The following is an 18,009-nucleotide window of genomic DNA, read 5'->3' on the forward strand; positions in this document are numbered from 1 at the left end:
GCCTAGCTCCACCACATTTCAACATTAGGCACACACTCCAATACACTCGCAAAGCAACATACTCAAGCAGATGTTGTTCAGGACTAAGTGGAGAGAGAATCTGTGATGGTGCACATTTGGGGGAAGTCGTTCCAGTATTTCATTTATCTTTTTCCCCCCGTTTGGAGTGTTGGATGTCAGTTGGAAGCAGTCATTCAGCTGAGAACAAGTTTGTGTGCAACCAAATGCAAACACTTTTCCATGCTTAGGGGGGTTAAACAAGTCGGGTTAACAAGTTATTATGCAAAACGCCTCCGCATCACAAACCTCCACTTGAAATTGAGTTAGGCACATCCAGTATGCAGTTCATCTGTTTAACATTTGACCAACATTTCTACATCCGCCTAAAGCCTAAGTGTATTCTCAAGGCCTAAACCCAGTCAGTTATGCATTTGGCCTACTACAGATTACAGAACTGGGCCAGACGGTTATGAGAGCGGTCTTGACAGTTATCCTCATGTTGTGGAACACGGTCTTCGTGATTAATTAAGAAATTCCACCGTCCCGTCAGGTGTCCTGCGTTTTTGGGCCAGGAATTCGCCTCCACTCAGCATGAGTGTTCCTAGGTGTCTGGAAAATATTCAGTGAACCCAAAGCCACAAGGGAATTATATACAATGGAAAGTCAACAGGAGTGAATCAGGAACGTCTATTAAGACATCTTGTATATCAAATAATAATTCATAAAATGTAGCTAAAATGTGAACAGGAAATTATTTCACACAAGATGTGCTTACCAGGAGACACCACACTCAATGACTGTAGCAAAATAATAATAAAAAAATAAAAAAACGTTTGATGTAGGCTTAGCAATTACATACAACATCAAAACAAGTGTTACATTTTAGATTGCAGGATTTTATTAATTTATCGACAGATATACCGAGCCACCTTTTTCCATACTGGCTAGCCCTGAGAGAGTATTTGGGTCAGCGATTCACTGCTGCTCTTTGGCGACACAGGGAAATATTTGATTTATGGTACAATAACTCCCCAAAGATACACACTTCCTCACACTATTTTCGGATGTTTCAAGGATACTGTAGGCCATGTGTTAGCACCTTTTTTTAATAAGAGTGTATCTAGAACTTAAAAGGGTTATTCGGCTGTGAAAACCCTTTGAGGAACCCTTTTGGTTCCTGCTAGAACCCTATTGGGTTTCATGTAGAAAGAATCCTTTCCCCAGAGGGTTGTACATGGAACCCAAAAGAGTTCTATCTGGAACCAAAAATGGTTCTCCTATGGGGACAGCTGAAGAACCCTTTTGGAATACTTTTTTTCTGAGAGTGTAGAGGAAGGGGGAGAACAGGCACTGCCAGACCGATTCCTAGTGATTTATCTGACGGTCAGAAAAATCATATCAGCATATATCAAACAGGATTTTTGCTGTTATGCTCAATTCCTATTTAACCATTCAGTGACTCAATGCAGACTACTGCCTCATGCTGAGTTAAACCTGTAGTGTGAATGTACTGAACAACGTCATCGAGTTCAGAAGGATACATTGAAGATTCGTTTTTTCACTGCCTCGTTGGCTCTATTAGAACTGTTTGAGTGTATGGAAGCTGAGAGAAATTGAGAAGTAAAGGTATTTCAAGGGTGTTTATATCTGTTTTGGAGCTGTAGTGGGAGGAGTAGGCTATTTAAATGTAAAATCCACTAACTCAGTCTTTAGAGACTAGTTGGCTCAACCACCTGTGGTGATCATTGGACTTTGCTGTAAACAGCATAAATGGTAAACACATTTTTTACCATTTATGCGAGCTGATTAGCCCTTGATTCGATTTTAATCCATGTTTTTGTACGATTCTCCCCCCAAATTATCATCAGTCAATAAAAAAAGCCTGTGGCTGGTTTTGCCACGTTCTACTGGCTGGCACCATTAGGCGTTTGATATGATGCAAACCTGCCACATTTGCAATTCTCCAAGCACGTGCGCGCTCCGGCAGATAATGACGGCTTAAAATACATACTCATCTGGAGCCTTGTAATTAAATCATTTGAGAGGGTAAGCAGCGAGCTGTGATGGTGTGCCAGATGCTGTTTTGTTTCGAATGATGCTAATATTGGGCGTACAGAGGACGCAAGAATTTTCCCTCTATTCTGCTGGCATATGGGGTAGACAATCAGAATTCCGCCCACTCAAATTGGAAGAGGAGAGTCTGTGCTCGAAAAAACGGCTTCACAGAAGCATGGCATTTAGAATTTGGCTTGGATAGTTGAACTTTTGGAGGAGTTTGATTAGTTTGCTTTTTGACTGGTTGTTTAGCAAAAGTGGACTGGAGTAGGGGAGGGATGAGGGTTGGTTAAGATTGCTGCACTTGTGACAGTGCACTGCCACGCTCTTAAAATGTAAAACTAAATTTCAAGTGGGAGATAGGCATGGGTTTGAAGCTGAAAAATAAAGTAAATTCACAAGCACCACAAATGCCTACTCCACCCTGGCTCTACCAAGGTTTTCCAGCACACAGCTTTGACCAACTACAGTAACCATGTTGGTCTATTGTTCTTCAAACAATGTGTAGGCAGGTTGCTTAGGATTCAAACCTTCTCAAACAGCCTAATTAATAACTATTGCATTCTTCACACACCACACTGACATTATCCCTTTCCACTACCTTTTCAAGCTTGTTTTTATTACACGAAAGCAAGCTTTACTTTTATTACAAGACCACCAGGCTTGATGGAGTGAGCTGTTTTGTCTTGTAGTAGATTCGATATTTTATTTATTTCATAACGTCCTTTTTTGGCCAGTAGGTGCCCAACATAACAGGTGGTGGTGTGTTGGACACAGTTACTCAGATAGAGCCTGTCTACATTCCTGAAACTGTTGGCTTATCTGTGTGATGTTGACATAAGCTCTAAACCATTTGTTTTACAAACATGGTCCTGTTTTATCAATCGCTCTGCTGATCAATGGACAGTTTATTACCTCTGTCAAATGAATATGTAGCTTATTTGTATTTGTTTTTGTATATATTTATTTTTTAAATGACGCTACAATAATAATTGCCAGGGACCTCACGATACGATATTATCACGGTACTTACATGCTGATATGATTATGCTTGGGTAGTATCCAGTTACTGGGGTATTTGGAAAAAGCCACAGGATGGTTTTTCAATACCGTCAATACATTAGAATATTTGTAGCTACTTTTCAACTTGTGTAATACGTTAGGAGATAAAGCAGATTGCGTTCTTCATTTCACCTGTCACATTATTTTACATTATGAAGCTTACCATGGTTCCCCAGAACAGTTGAGCCAGTCACGTGTTTGTTTGTAAATAGCACAAAGGGAGAACGCGGGGGCTGGTGAGTCCATAGCGTTCTATACTGAACAAAAATATAAACGCAACATGTGAAGTGTTTGTCCCATTTTTCATGATCTGAAATAAAAGATCCCAGAAATGTTCCATACACACAAAAAGCTTATTTCTCTCACATTTTGTCCACACAATTGTTTATATCCCTGTTAGGGAACATTTCTCCTTTGCCAAGGTAATCCTTCACCTGACAGGTGTGGCATATAAAAAGCTGATTAAAGAAGACGATCATTACACAGGGGCAGCTTGTGCTGGGGACAATGAAAGACCACTCTAAAATGGGCAGTTGTGTCACACAACACAATGCCACGGATGTCTCAAGTTTTGAGGAAGCGTGCAATTGGCATGCTACACCCCAGCTGAATGACTGAGCGCTCGGCCATCTCTATTTGCAGGTGTGGAAGAAGTGGGCTTGAACATAAAAGCCTGCGTAACCCTACCTTTAAGCCGTGTGTCCCTGGGATGTACCGTAGAGATGGCATCTGACAGATGAGGGCAACGACTTCTTCCTTGAAAGTTTGAGGGCAGGTCTCTTCACAGTTCTCTCCTCTGTAGTAGCAAGACACGTGCAGTACTAGTACACATCACTCTCCCTTTCCCTTGCCACTCAACAATACCCAACAAACCCAAAGGCTAATAAATGAAAATACACACACACCGTGCGTGTGCGTACCGGTATGTTTGTGTGTGTGTGTGTGTCGGGACTGGGAGGGGGGTGTCAAAACTATACACGAAAGAGAATAGTCAACATGTCTCCTCTGGGACACTAACCCACAATCTTCCGATATACGGGCGGTAACGCTACTAACCCTGTTGTTAACCATCAGCTTGACACTATTTAAACCGACAAGCTGATGATGACACAATGTTTTTGTTGTTCATTCACTTAGTACTGATTGAATGTTTATTTCTCTTGCACGAGTCATTCTAAAACAGTGGATGTGTTGAAAACAGCCTCATTTATAGCTAACCAAGCTTTGAAATGCAATCAAGCATTTTAGTTTTTAAATGAAATAAGCTTTGAATAATTAGCCTAAACAATAAATAAACCGCAATGCACGAATGCATGCAACTGTTTTTAGTCTGCTGTAATAAATGCTTTATATATCATTTTGTTAGAACAGGCTCTCTGGTATAATTATTTATTTAGTGTTAATTAACACTGTTCCAAATGGTCAGAAAAATTGTAATATTGTAATCTAACAACAACTGTTTGGCACACATAATATTCATGCAAAGCTTGCTCCTATACCCTTCTTTTTCTTGATCTCCAGTAGTTTCCACAAAAGTCAAATGTCTTCCACAGATCTGACTTCCCCTTTCCCTCCTGAGCAACCAGTAAACATTCCTTTTTCACGTCCTCCGCATCCATTTTGCTGTCACGTGTTACTGTGTTCGAAGTTTATTATGAACAATTTATTGATGTGATTATGATAGGCTATAGGTCAGGCCCTATTGGTCACATGCATACATGTTTCACGTAAAGAGAGCAAGAGTTGAGGGAATAGGGAATGTTTTTCCTAAACAAATTAGGGATTTTGGTAACAGAATTTTTCAGTCAGAAACAAGTATAAGAAACTAAATGGCTGACATGTTGTTGCAGCTTTAGCACGGACAGCTGTGGTGCCTTCTTTGCTGCAGTAGGGAGGAGAGCGAGACAATGTGCGACAGTCACACAGGCACTTGCTGTCATTTTTTTTAACACAGTGTGACCATCGGGTTCTTTCTTGAGTCATTTGTGTGTCTTAATTATTTAATCAAACAGTGTGGTTAAAGCATCAGACAAGCTCAGTGTATATGTGACTTACCAGTTCAATTCAGTCTTATGTAGCAAAATTTGAAATTGTGTTTTTTACATTGGATAAAAGTAGAGACTCAGAGCTAGAAAATGGCATATCATACTCTACAGTTGAGGAACAATGGGAAAGTAATTATGCTTTGAAAGTTGATAAACTTTTGAGAAAATGGCCCTTGAATGTACTTGTAAACCTACTGGAGAGCTCTTCTTTGTCTACACCCATTCCGCATCGTTCACACCTCTTAAACCTTAGTCCCACCCATCTCTTTAAGGATTCACATGTGAGGGCATGTACTAAACAACCAAGATTTAAAGTCTAAAGACTAGTTTATACCACGGGTGTATTCGTAAATTCAATCTGGAGTGCCAGAGTGCGCCCTGGGCATTCGTAAACTCAGAGCGTTTCGCTATCAGAGCATTCGGAGCATACACTTGACACTCTTGCCGAAGAGTAGGGTTGATCCGAGCGTTCTGGCCTAACAGCAGTAGTCAAGCTAATTAACTTGCTAGCTACTTCCAGACACATGAGAGAACAGCTCACTCTGACCATTTTACTCACCCTAGCAGAGCTAGTTAGGCTGTTTTTATGTTATCCAGAGTGTTGGTGACTAACTGTGCTGCTGGCAGTAATTTACTTACGCTTTTTGCCTATGTTTACTGACACCGGCCATGTAACCTGTTGTAACACCCCATCCCGGGTCCGGGAGCGTAATCATCAACTGACCCTAATTAGCATAACGCAACGCACATAAATATTACTAGAAAATATTCATATTCATGAGAATCACAAGTGAAATATATTGAAACACAGCTTAGCCTTTTGTTAATCACCCTGTCATCTCAGATTTTCAAAATATGCTTTACAGCCAAAGCAAGACAAGCATTTGTGTAAGTTTATCGATAGCCTAGCATAGCATTATGTCCAGCTAGCAGCAGGTAACTTGATCACGAAAATCAGAAAAGCAATCAAATTAAATAGTTTACCTTTGATGAGCTTCGGATGTTTTCACTCACGAGACTCCCAGTTCGATAGCAAAGGTTCCTTTTTTCCAAAAATATTATTTTTGGTAGTCGAAATAGCTCCGTTTGTTCTTAACGTTTGGCTGAGAAATCGACCGGAAATTGCGGTCACGACAACGCCGAAAAATATTCCAAATTAGCTCCATAATATTGACAGAAACATGGCAAACGTTGTTTATAATCAATCCTCAAGGTGTTTTTCAAATATCTATACGATAATATATCCACCGGGCAATTGGTTTTTCAGTAGGAGCGAAAGGAAAAATGGCTACCTCTGTATTCTATGCGAGAATCACTCTGAGAGCCATCAGGTACCACTTACACAATGTAGCCGCTTACGGGTATTCTTCAACATAAAGGCGTAAAACTACATCACAATGCTGTAGACACCTTGGGGAATACGTAGAAAAAGTAATCTGGTTGATAGCCCATTCACTGCTCAATAGGGACGCATTGGAACGCAGAGCTTTCAAAACATGAGTCACTTCCGGATTGGATTTTTCTCAGGCTTTTGCCTGCAATATCAGTTCTGTTATACTCACAGACAATATTTTTACAGTTTTGGAAACTTTAGAGTGTTTTATATCCTAAGCTGTCAGTTATATGCATATTCTAGCATCTTGTCCGTTATTTTTCCAAAAATGAAAATACTGCCCCCTTGTTACAAGAGTTTAACGGGTGTTGAGCATCCGTAAATGTGTCAGTTATTCTGCGCTCTATCACACTCAGACGAGAGTGTTCTGAAATCTGAGTAGATAGCCAGAGCGACTTTACCAACTACGTCTATCGACAGTTGTCACAGTGACATCATGAACATTATATTGAAATGGTTACTTGCATAGTGGAGTCTTTTGTTTAGACATGTAGCTAGTTAGCTAAACAATAAACCATAATCCCAACTCATAATGTTACTACCCTGCATGAATCTGCGGGTAGCTAACCAACCAGGTTCAATGTTAGCTAGCTAACATTAGGCTATAAATGGCTCTGAGATACGAATAATATTACTACACAGATCATACACGTAACGTTAGCTAGCAAGCCAGCCAGCTAATGTTAGCTAGCTTTCTAACAGTATGCTTTAACTTGAAATGAAAACGACTTTCTTACAAAATTAGAATTGTGTAATATCTGAAAATCTTACCCGTATACATGGATGGACTCTTCTCCCTCTCTGTCACAGATGCCATGGTTGCCCTTAGTTTGAAGATATAATCTGGAGACAGGTGATTTATGCAGCCTTCTGTGTGTTCTCATTTTGATTCCCTCTGCACATTTGCAATCAAAGGCCAGAATTTTTATCCTTAACCATCATACTCTAATTCCACTGGGCCTTCCACTATTTTTCAAAACTCGGTCCTCCAGAAAGTGGAGAGCAACACTTTGATATCTTAAAAAAAAAGCTGCATTAGAAAGGATTACCTACAAATACTGACTAGCTCATGTTATAGACAGAAGTGTGATACATGGCAGACCAATCCAAACTCTCAGCATTTCCAGCACATCCATTATCTCAGCCAATCATGGCTAGCGGGAAGGTTCCTAACTTTTTCCATGGCTAAACCAACCAGGCTTGTAATTTAACCATTTTATTTGTACGTACAGATGGCATACGCTTTTCTTATTAAGGCACATTAAAACCTCTTAAGCCGACCCCCTACTTTTTCGAACATTCTGTTAAAAATCGCGCAACATTTTGGCGTCCTGCTACTCATGCCAGGAATATAGTATATGCATATGATTAGTATGTGTGTATAGAAAACACTCTAACGTTTCTAAAACTGGTTAAATCACGGCTGTGACTATAACAGAACGTCTGTTTCATCGAAAAGCGCAGGAAAATCTGATCACTGGAGATGGAAATAAATATCCATGCGCCACTTCAACCCATTGTTAAAGGTGAACCGTATTAAATGAGGCCGAGGTTGCAGTACCTACAGCTTCCACAGGATGTATAGAGTCTTCTCATTTGATTCTGATTTGATTCTTGGTAGATCCGACCAAAGGGAACCGATTCCCTCCGACCACCAACTTGATGCATTGGCTCGGTGTTTTTCCGGACATTTTTTCCAGACGACCAGCTATCGAATTTACATCGCCTCCTGATGATTTTTATAGCTTATTAACGTGTAGTAATACCTAAAGTTGCATTAGAAAGGTATTTCGAAGTGTTTTGTGAAAGTTTATCGTCGACTTTTTAACTTTTAAAAAATGACGTTACGTTATGAAACGCTATTTTTTTCCGTTTATCACACAGTTTTCATAGATCGATATCTAGGCTATATATGGACCGATTTAATCGAAAAAAGACCCAGTATTGATTATGGGACATCAAGGAGTGCCAACAAAGAAGATGGTCAAAGGTAATGAATGTTTTATATTTTATTGTGCGGTTTGTGTAGCGCCGACTATGCTAATTCTTTTGTTTACATCCCCTACGGGTCTTTTGGGGTGTTACATGCTATCAGATAATAGCTTCTCATGCTTTCGCCGAAAAGCATTTTAAAAATCTGACTTGGTGCCTGGATTCACAACGAGTGTAGCTTTAATTCAATACCAAGCATGTGTATTTTAATGAACGTTTGCGTTTTAACTAATACTATTAGCGTTTAGCGTAGCGCATTTGCATTTCCAGAGCTCTAGTTGGGACGTCTGCGTCTCAAGTAGGATGAAGAGGTTAAAGATCACATGTTCCAGAAGGCAATTCTGCCCAAAAACGCATTTTCATTAAAAAAAAGTTTGTTCAAATGGCTCTCCTGTGAAGTAGTGACGTGCGACATATGCCTAGTTTCCTGAAACGAGTCACATATGTAGTTGATTTTATTCAAACACACAGGGTGTGTCTGTCTATATATGGAAAAATGTGTTTAAACATTTAAAGTATAAAAAGAAAAGGCACGACTCTCGGTCGACCAAGATTTTGTTTTGTCAGGGACAGCCATAAACTGCTCGCATGTAGCACAAGCAAGCAGTGAGATCCCACTAAGCATATACTGAAGGCAATGTCTTTTGGACATCTTTATTTTGGTGCTGTCCTGACCGGCCATCATTTTTTTGTCTTATTTTGGTACAGTCCGGACCGGCTCAGGCACAGATGTCAACTCCATATTGGTTCAAGGTAATTTTATTAAAATGATGTGGAAACAATGTTGATTCAACGTAATTTTATTAAAGTGATGTTGATTCAACAGTGTGTGCCTATTTGGGGATCTCTCTAGGGTCTCTTGAATAGGCTGTAGGCTTTATGAACACAAAAATAATAACCATCATACGACCAGAGTATGAATCAACGATACAATGACTATGAGGTGAAAGTACGCACTGTCAGCTTTGCATTGAGGGTTTTTTCATCCATGTTGGTTGAACAGTTTAGAAATAACAACACTTTTTGTACATAGTTCCCCATTTTATGGGAACAAAAGTATTGGAACAAATTCAGTTATGTGTATTAAAGTAGTAAAATATTCCCCAAAGACATGCTAACCTCTCACCATTACAATAACAGCTGAGGTTAGCATTTTGGTGGGGAATGATACAGTATTTGCGCGTCTAACTTTCTCACTCATCATTATTCATGAGTCTTTCAGGATTATCTGTAATTATGGTAGCATCCACATTAATGTAGACGTGGTTAGAAACATATTCTATTCTTATTTACAATAAAAGTGACTCCAAAATGACACAACATTATTTACCATTCATTTCTATTGGGCACAATGTAATCAGATACATATAGCAAATGTATCCAACATATTTGTAGTCACAAGCTTGATGTAGTCATTGCGTGCTATGAATATGGGACCCAATACTTAACTTTCACTACTTTCATACACATATAAGTGAATTTGTCAGAATACTTTTGGTCCCCTAAAATGGGTGGACTATGTACAAAAAGTGCTGTAATGGATTAAAATACTCTGAAATTAAAGCTGACAGTCTGCACTTTAACCTCATAATAATTGTATCATTTCAAATCCAAAGTGCTTGAGTACAGAGCCAAAACAACAACAAAAAATGCACTGTCCCTATACTTTTGGAGCTCACTGTAGTTGTCAGGATGCATACTCTAATGCAGTCAACCCATCAATCCAATCTCCTTCTCCACCTAAACTCCCCAACCTTCAATATCCCTTGGCCATGCACAAACCTGGACCCTTTGAAAGGGGAAAAGCCCTTATTGAATGAGATCAAATCACAGTGAAGCCAGAAAACACTTGGCCATCCCTCAGAGGCCCTCGGAGTACAGAGATGCAGGATTTTAGTGTGAGCAAGGCGAGTGAATGCACTGATAACTCTAAAACCTATGTTGCCTGTCATATAGTATTTATAGAATGTCCCCCAGGCTGCCATGTCTTGGTTCTGTGAAAGCACAATATAATATTTATATTGTGAGTAGAGAATAACGGAGGGTTTGGCTTAATATCAGGGCACATCTTGACAGTTTGTCTATAAATCAGAAAGGGCCATTATGAACCTCAGATAAAAGTGTTATATTATCCTCACCCCTGGGTGTAGATTCATTCAACACAAAGGCATTATTACCCAAACAGACAAAGAGGGGGATAACTTGGAGGCAGGACTTGCCTCGGTAAACACATCTCTTAAATCGCACTAGCCACTTGGCATTTAAAATAAATATCCCTTTGTTCAAAATGTGTTTATGCATCCATTCACCTTACCAGCTGGTGTTACCACATATCTCAAAGCACACCCCAGTATCATTTTCCATGCAGCCATGTATATAGCATAATGTCCACAGTGCTGCACACCCTGCATTTTGCCTCTGCCAGCCTATTAATCTGCAGTCAAATCACTTCCATTAGATTTCAGGGAAAAAAGCATTTAGCAATGGGGATTTGCTGAGGCATTGCTCAAAGGGAGAGGTAGAGATGGAGAGAGGCTGGCGATAAGCCGTTAGGGAGAAATGAGCAAGCCACCACAACTTGTAAGAATGATGAATGAATAATACTCATCCAGGGCTGACTGTTTTCATCATGGAACATTTCTTTGGAGACACATTCACCTGTCAGAAAGACCCTATTCGGAGGCACAGTAATGGGCATTATTCCTGAGCACATAGGTGCAGCTGGATTGGGATGATCATTGAGGGGGTGCTAGGTGGTTAACAGTGATGGGGTAGGGGGTGTTTTCACTTTCGCTGATTGGCGCATATTGTGCTAAATGGACTTGTGGTAATTCCCGGTGAAGGCAAATAGATTCCCTCTCTCTGTTTCCTTTGGACGTAAAGCTTCCTTGACTGCTCAGCCAGGCTCACTTTACTGTAGCATCAGCCCTGTAGCTCTTTGTCCCGTTCCATTTTGGTTTGCGCTAGCTAATGCTAACAGTTGTCATCCGGCCCTGTGTTGTGTTATAGTCACAGAGGTTACAGTGGCAGTATGGATTTAAGTTCATAGGCCCCATTAGCGTGATTGATGGAATGTTTTGGGCACCAGACAGTCCCTTGTTCAGCGATTACGGGTCATGCTGAAACAGGGTTGCTCACTTGCTGGAGCTGCTAGCTGCGTCCCACTGTGCTCGGATTGTTATGCCCGAGTGTCTCTGCCTCTTCTCTCCTAGCCCGGTGTGGGTGGGTCAGTGCGCCAGAGCCACTAACACCAAGGCAATTGGTCATAGTGGCGCTTCTAGGGCCTTATGCGCTGGGAGTCAGAGACAGCCTAGACTCACACTGCTGTAGACACTAGAGCCCACTCCCTCTCTCTCTTTCTCTCCCCCTATCTCTCCTAGTTAGTTTTGTTAGAGAGAGTATTACAGCCAAACACATACACAGCTATTTAATAGGACAACACCATCAAGGGGACGAATGGGAATGACCTTTGTATTAGAGAACAACACATATGGATTTTTTTTAGGGCCGATAACAATTTCTGGTGGTTAAGGAGGCCGATGGCTGATGTTTTAGACCTATATTCAATATCATTCAATTTGAACATTTTGTTGACAACATTTCCAAGACAGCATTGCATGTGTTAAGGCATATATTTTTTTTAATCAAACAATACATTTGACTTTATTTTTTACCAATCTAGCTACATAACAACCTAATGATGATAATTGTATTTGAATGGTAAATCTCTTAATTAAACTGGATATGTTAAGATGGCATAGGCCTACTCACAATACAGGTGAATGCATATTCAATAGGAGTGTGTGTGTGCATGCATTGAGTTATTGAGCTTGTTTTGGCTGATCAGTGGAGTCTATGGTGCTACAGATGACAAACAATCTGTTTGCCTTCCATTTTGGAGTTTTTTGTATTTTTTTTGTCTACTGATCAACACCATTTGCATAGAAGCATCACTCCAGCATGTCACGCCTGTATGGAAGGAAATCATTTAGGCACTGCTGTTAGTTTGAGAATATAAAATAACATCAATGCAAATGGGTCCAAACGTAACGTCAGGATTTGTAATCACAGATGCTCATGAAACTGCAGCTTTCTTGGTCAATAAAAATGCAGACGGATTCTTCGGTACCTAAACCTATTGCCAACCTTTTTAGCTATTTTAAAACACTTTCTTCTTTCCCTATTACGACAATCATCTCATCCGACTAACAACTGTCAATTTATGGATATGATTTCGGCTGATCAGATCAGCACACCAGTAAATAACTAACGTTACACCGCAAGTCAGATGGCTCGTTGGCGAAAATGATGCATGTTCAAAATGATAAACAGCTATTGTTAGCTAGCTATGTTGGCAATTAGCTCCTATCTGATATGTTTAGCACCATGTTTATCTAGCCAGCTAGCTAGCATAGTAGCTAATATAGCTAGCTAGCTTAAACCACAGATGAAAAGGTTAGCTATCGTAATCTTTGCGAACAGGTAACAGAGTTATCTGCTTAGCTAGCTAGCTTGCTTATTGTATGCATGTCCGGGCATGTCGACACAAGCCTTATTATTAGTGAATTAAACTAAACTAATATTTGCAACCAGTTTGATTTTGGTCACTGTGCCAATACATCCGTTTCTTTCTTGTGTGCAATTTTTACCCCCTTTGTCGTGATTACGATCTTGTTTCATCGCTGAAACTCGGGAGAGGCGAAGGTTGAGTCATGCGTCCTCCGAAACATGACCCGCTAAGCCGCACTTCTTACCACCCTTCTCGTTTTAACCAGGAAGTCAGCTGCACCAATGTGTCGGAGGGTACACTGTTTAACTGACGACCGAAGACAGCCTGCAGGCAACCGGCACCCCACAAGGAGTCGCTAGAATGCGCTGAGCCAAGTAAAGCCCCCACCCCGCCAAACCCTCCTCTAACTTGGATGACGCTGGGCCAATTTTTCGTGTGAAACCATGTGGTCTTGAAACACTTCATATGATGATATTTCACATGAAGTTTCACATGTGGGTAAAAATGTTCATTTGAATATTTTTCACATGAGATTTCACAGGTGATGCCCTTCAAACAAAAATGTGTCATTAGGATGTCCCCAGAACATCAAGAAATAGTCAGTGTTTTTATTTATACAGTAATTATTATTCAACATGTCCTCACCTGGGATTCAAACTCACAACCTCTTGGTTCACGACATTGCAATCTTCCTGCTACTCCATCATGTCTGTGTTAATTCCATCATGTCTGTGTTAATGACGGATTTCACCTGTATTCCTACACTTTGGACTTCAAAGTAAATCTCAGCTTTGTATAATACACTAAAGAAAAACTATGATATTTTTCATCGTGATTCAGGAGTAACATTTAAACAGAACTATTTGCCCCACCAACATTATACAACTATACAGAAAACCCTAAAATTACTGAAATAAGTCAATGAAATTAGTAATCATGTTTCCATCCAAAGTTTTTATAAGAGTAGAGTAATACTGTGTAAAAAAAAATTGCGGCAGCTGTGATGGAAACAATAATATTATAAATACATCCAGATAATTCCTTTTGTTGACATGGTGGTGTAACGGGTTTCTTCTTCCTCCTCCTCTGAGGAGTAGTAGGAAGGATCGGAGGACCAAAATGCAGCGTGGTATGTATCCATAATGGGATTTAATGGAAAATGAATACAAAATACAAAAGAGAATCAAAATGAAAACCAAAACAGTCCCGAATGGTGCAAACACTGAAACGGAAAAATAATCACCCACAAATCAAGGGTGAAAACAGGCTGCCTAAGTATGATTCTCAATCAGGGACAATGATTGACAGCTGCCTCTGATTGAGAACCATACCTGGCCAAACACAGAAATACCAACTCATAGAAAAACAAACATAGACAACCCACCCAACTCACGCCCTGACCATACTAAAACAAAGACATAACAAAAGAACTAAGGTCAGAACGTGACAGGTGGGTTATTTTGGTGACGTTAATGTTAATTATGCAGGTAATGGTGATAACCATAATATCGAAGGTAACTTGGAGTCACACGATGATATGTTGTGTGGTCCTCCCACTACGACTATGGAAACCATGCAGTTTTATTAGGCTACAGATTAAATAACTTATGATGAACTTCACAGCACGGTGATCTTGATACTCCTTTCCAATAAATATTGATGGTCTGATTCTGGTGACATAAATATCGATGCTTGACTCCCGTTTGACAAATAAAAAATGTCTCGCTCTTATCCATAATAATCTACTTGTATCTGAGAGCTGTTTGCTAAAGCGCACGTGCCAAGACCAGAGTAGTCACATTTGCTATTTAACCCAACAGTTTTTGTGAGAAAACAGTAGAGTTGAAAATGCGATGGAATCACATTGAACTTTAGATTTTTATTCAGTACATGAAAGCTTCAGCGAAAAAGTACATTTTGTGTGCACTAGGTCATCACACATGGATTTTTATTGAAAAGTCAGTACAAAAGTCAGTCCCCCCCAACCCCCTCCTCCCTTTTGCCTTCAGAACAGCCTCAATTCGTTGGGGCATGGACTCTACAAGGTGTCGAAATCATTACACAGGGATTCTGGTCCATGTTGACTCCAATGCTTCCCACAGTTGTCAAGTTGGCTGGATGACCAACACTTTACATGTTGCGTTTATATTTTTGTTCAGTGTAGATGAAAACTATTTTGGTAAATATTTTGTGGTGTACAGTTGTTAAGGTGGCTGGATGTCCTTTGGGTGGTGGACCATTCTTGATACACACGGGAAACTGTTGAGGGTAAAAAACTCAGCAGCGTTGCAGTTCTTGACAGCAACTGATGCGCCTGGTACCTACTACCAAACCGCCATTCAAAGGCACTTAAATCTTTTGTCTTGCCCATTCACCCTCTGAATGGCACACACACACACAATCCATGTCTCTGTTGTCTCAAGGCCTAAAAGTTATTCTTTAACCCGTCTCCTCCCCTCCTTTTGGATTTAAGAAGTGACATTAATAAGGGATCATAGTTTTCACCTGGATTCACCTGGTCAGTCTATGTCATGGAAAGCTGTTCAGGTGTTTTTATTTTTTTGTATACTCTGTATGTTTACATGTATTCAATTTAGAGTTCACATGTTAACACCACCTTTTCACATGTGAGGAGAAAAACATGTTTTCACCTGAAATTTGCTGTTTTACATGTAAAAAACGTTCAAATGTTGTCACGTGTAGTTTCATGGTATCACATGTTGAATTTTTATTTCACAAGATCAGGTTTCACATGTGCTCAATTTTTTTGTTACCACATTAACTTCACATAAGATCATGTGATCACAGGTGTATTTTCCGTAAAGGTTCACACAGTTCTGGAGAGCATCCCCCTATAGTATTTAGTTGCCAGACACTGAATAGCTAGACATGAATTCACCTGGCAAATTCTCTTAAGAAGTTACCAGGACAGCAAGGATGCTTGGGCACACATCGAGTGACATTGAATCAGTTCCGGCGTGCTGGATGGCTCACTCCGAAAGAGTGAGGCGAATAGATCTTGTCCGCCGGTAACGTGTTGGCTTTGAGCTCCACTCGTAACTCGCTGTTTTGATTTCTTGTGCCATGCCTCTCGATATGGGTGGTACCCTCTCTTTCAGCAGGGTGTAATGAGAGCTGAATGCATTAACCTTGTTTTCATTTACTCCCAATCGACACAGCACACAGAGCTAACAGAGCAGGAGCTTCCTTCTTCCCTCTTTTGTCGCAACACTATGTCTTCCCTGGCACTTTCCGCAAAGTCTGGCGACCTTTTTGTGACCTTGCAGCACAAATCCTAGGGGAGTATCCTCTTGAGTTGACTTTGGCCTTTGTTTGCAGAGAAATTCACACCCTTCTTCATGCCTCAGGGCACTCCTGTTCACAGCTCGAAGCCCCCCGTTCCCCATCATCACCTGCCAATGTGAGGTTTGATGCATTTTAATAATAAATGGCTTCAGTCAAGGCACGTGCCAACTAATAGACGCTAAAAAGAGTTTGTTTTCACTGGCTTGGGGACTGTATCCAATAGACCTAGTGGGAGTGCTCACTTCTTGGCTTTGCTTACATCTGCTTTTGTCGAGTATATAAAAAGGTGAAATAATTGAAGGATTCATTCACTGTGAAGTTTAGCCCTAAACCAAACCAAATCATTTCAGAGACTTCATAATTCACCCCTTAGAGGAATGTAGAAGTCATCAGAGAGATTTATTTCATTTCTGTTACAAAATCATTATTTGAGGCAAAACTCATACGAAACATAATATGCACATTCACCCTTTATGGAAAATAAGTGATTCCTGAAAAAACTTAATCTAAAACTGGGAATAATATTTTATTGAGCACATAATCATTAGCATGATTTGCTTGCATTTGACTAAATTAATCATGTACACTTTCAATTTGACGAGTGCCTTACTTACCGAAAATCACTGCAGTCTCCGGTGCTGATAGAGCAGATGACAGCCTCGCTAACTACACACTTACACATTCCAGGATAATGACATTTAATGTATATCTACACAGGTTAAAGCTGTGTAAGTACAAGGAATGTTCCTTTGAGATAATTGAGTCCATGAAATTTTACGAGGATATTACCATTAATGCCTAAATAATTTCCAACCGTAAAACCCCTACCAGTTGGAATTACAATGGATAGGCAGAAGCCTCTCCTCATATCCTGCGCCATTCGGTTAGGTTTGTCCCATTTCAGATGTTAACTAGCAAGAGGAGGTGTTTATGACTTAGTCTATTTGTTATTTTCTCTATTTACCATGGAGTTGTTCCCCAGATGTTGTATGTTTGACCCTAACTCCCTGCCCTCTGCTTATCCTAGTTTCAGGCTACTGTATTAGAGTGAGAAGGGGTTAGATACGCAGCTGGTGCTCTTGAGCCTGCTCTGGATTTTAATATGCACTTGCTATTAATCAGCAGTTTTATCCCAGGCCAAGGGGTTTATGGGATACAATGTAATAGGACTGTAGGCAGCCCCAAGTAAGTTTTGCTTCCTGTCATTGACGTAACACTGCAGCAAAGAGTGGATCTGGAGCAGATTTGACAGCTTCAACACCCACGAGTGAATTCACAGGCCTATGACACATCCGATTTAAACAACGGTTACAGCACCGTCTGTATGATTTGTTTTGCACCACTGTTAAACCGCGATACTTCGCCAACAGTTACAGCTTGCCTGCAGCCAGCGTTTAAAATTCAAACTTGTCTTACACACCTTGCAGTAGCTAATAATGAGAGAATTCATTGTTTCACCCAACTTGAGCTGCTCAGACCTCCTATTTGTCATGAGGAGAGGTCGACATCTGGAGAGCTGAAATATTACCTGAAGTGAATCCCCCCCAGTCTGCTGCCTTGTTGTTCTGTCACCATATTGTACAATTGTCGACAGGCTTGTGACTGTGACAGCAGCCTAGGGGAAAAGAGATACAGAGCTTAAAGGC

The 18,009-nt window shown here is 40.4% G+C and overlaps 1 protein-coding gene across 4 annotated transcripts in view; it reads left to right on the forward strand.

The window, feature by feature from the left end:
* cadm1a (cell adhesion molecule 1a) overlaps nt 1–18,009 on the forward strand; it is a 416,441-nt gene that overhangs the window by 78,586 nt on the left and 319,846 nt on the right. The gene's annotated exons all lie outside the window — the stretch shown is intronic.

The sequence above is a fragment of the Oncorhynchus tshawytscha genome, linkage group LG09, assembly GCF_018296145.1.
Source record: "Oncorhynchus tshawytscha isolate Ot180627B linkage group LG09, Otsh_v2.0, whole genome shotgun sequence".
Taxonomy (NCBI): domain Eukaryota; kingdom Metazoa; phylum Chordata; class Actinopteri; order Salmoniformes; family Salmonidae; genus Oncorhynchus; species Oncorhynchus tshawytscha.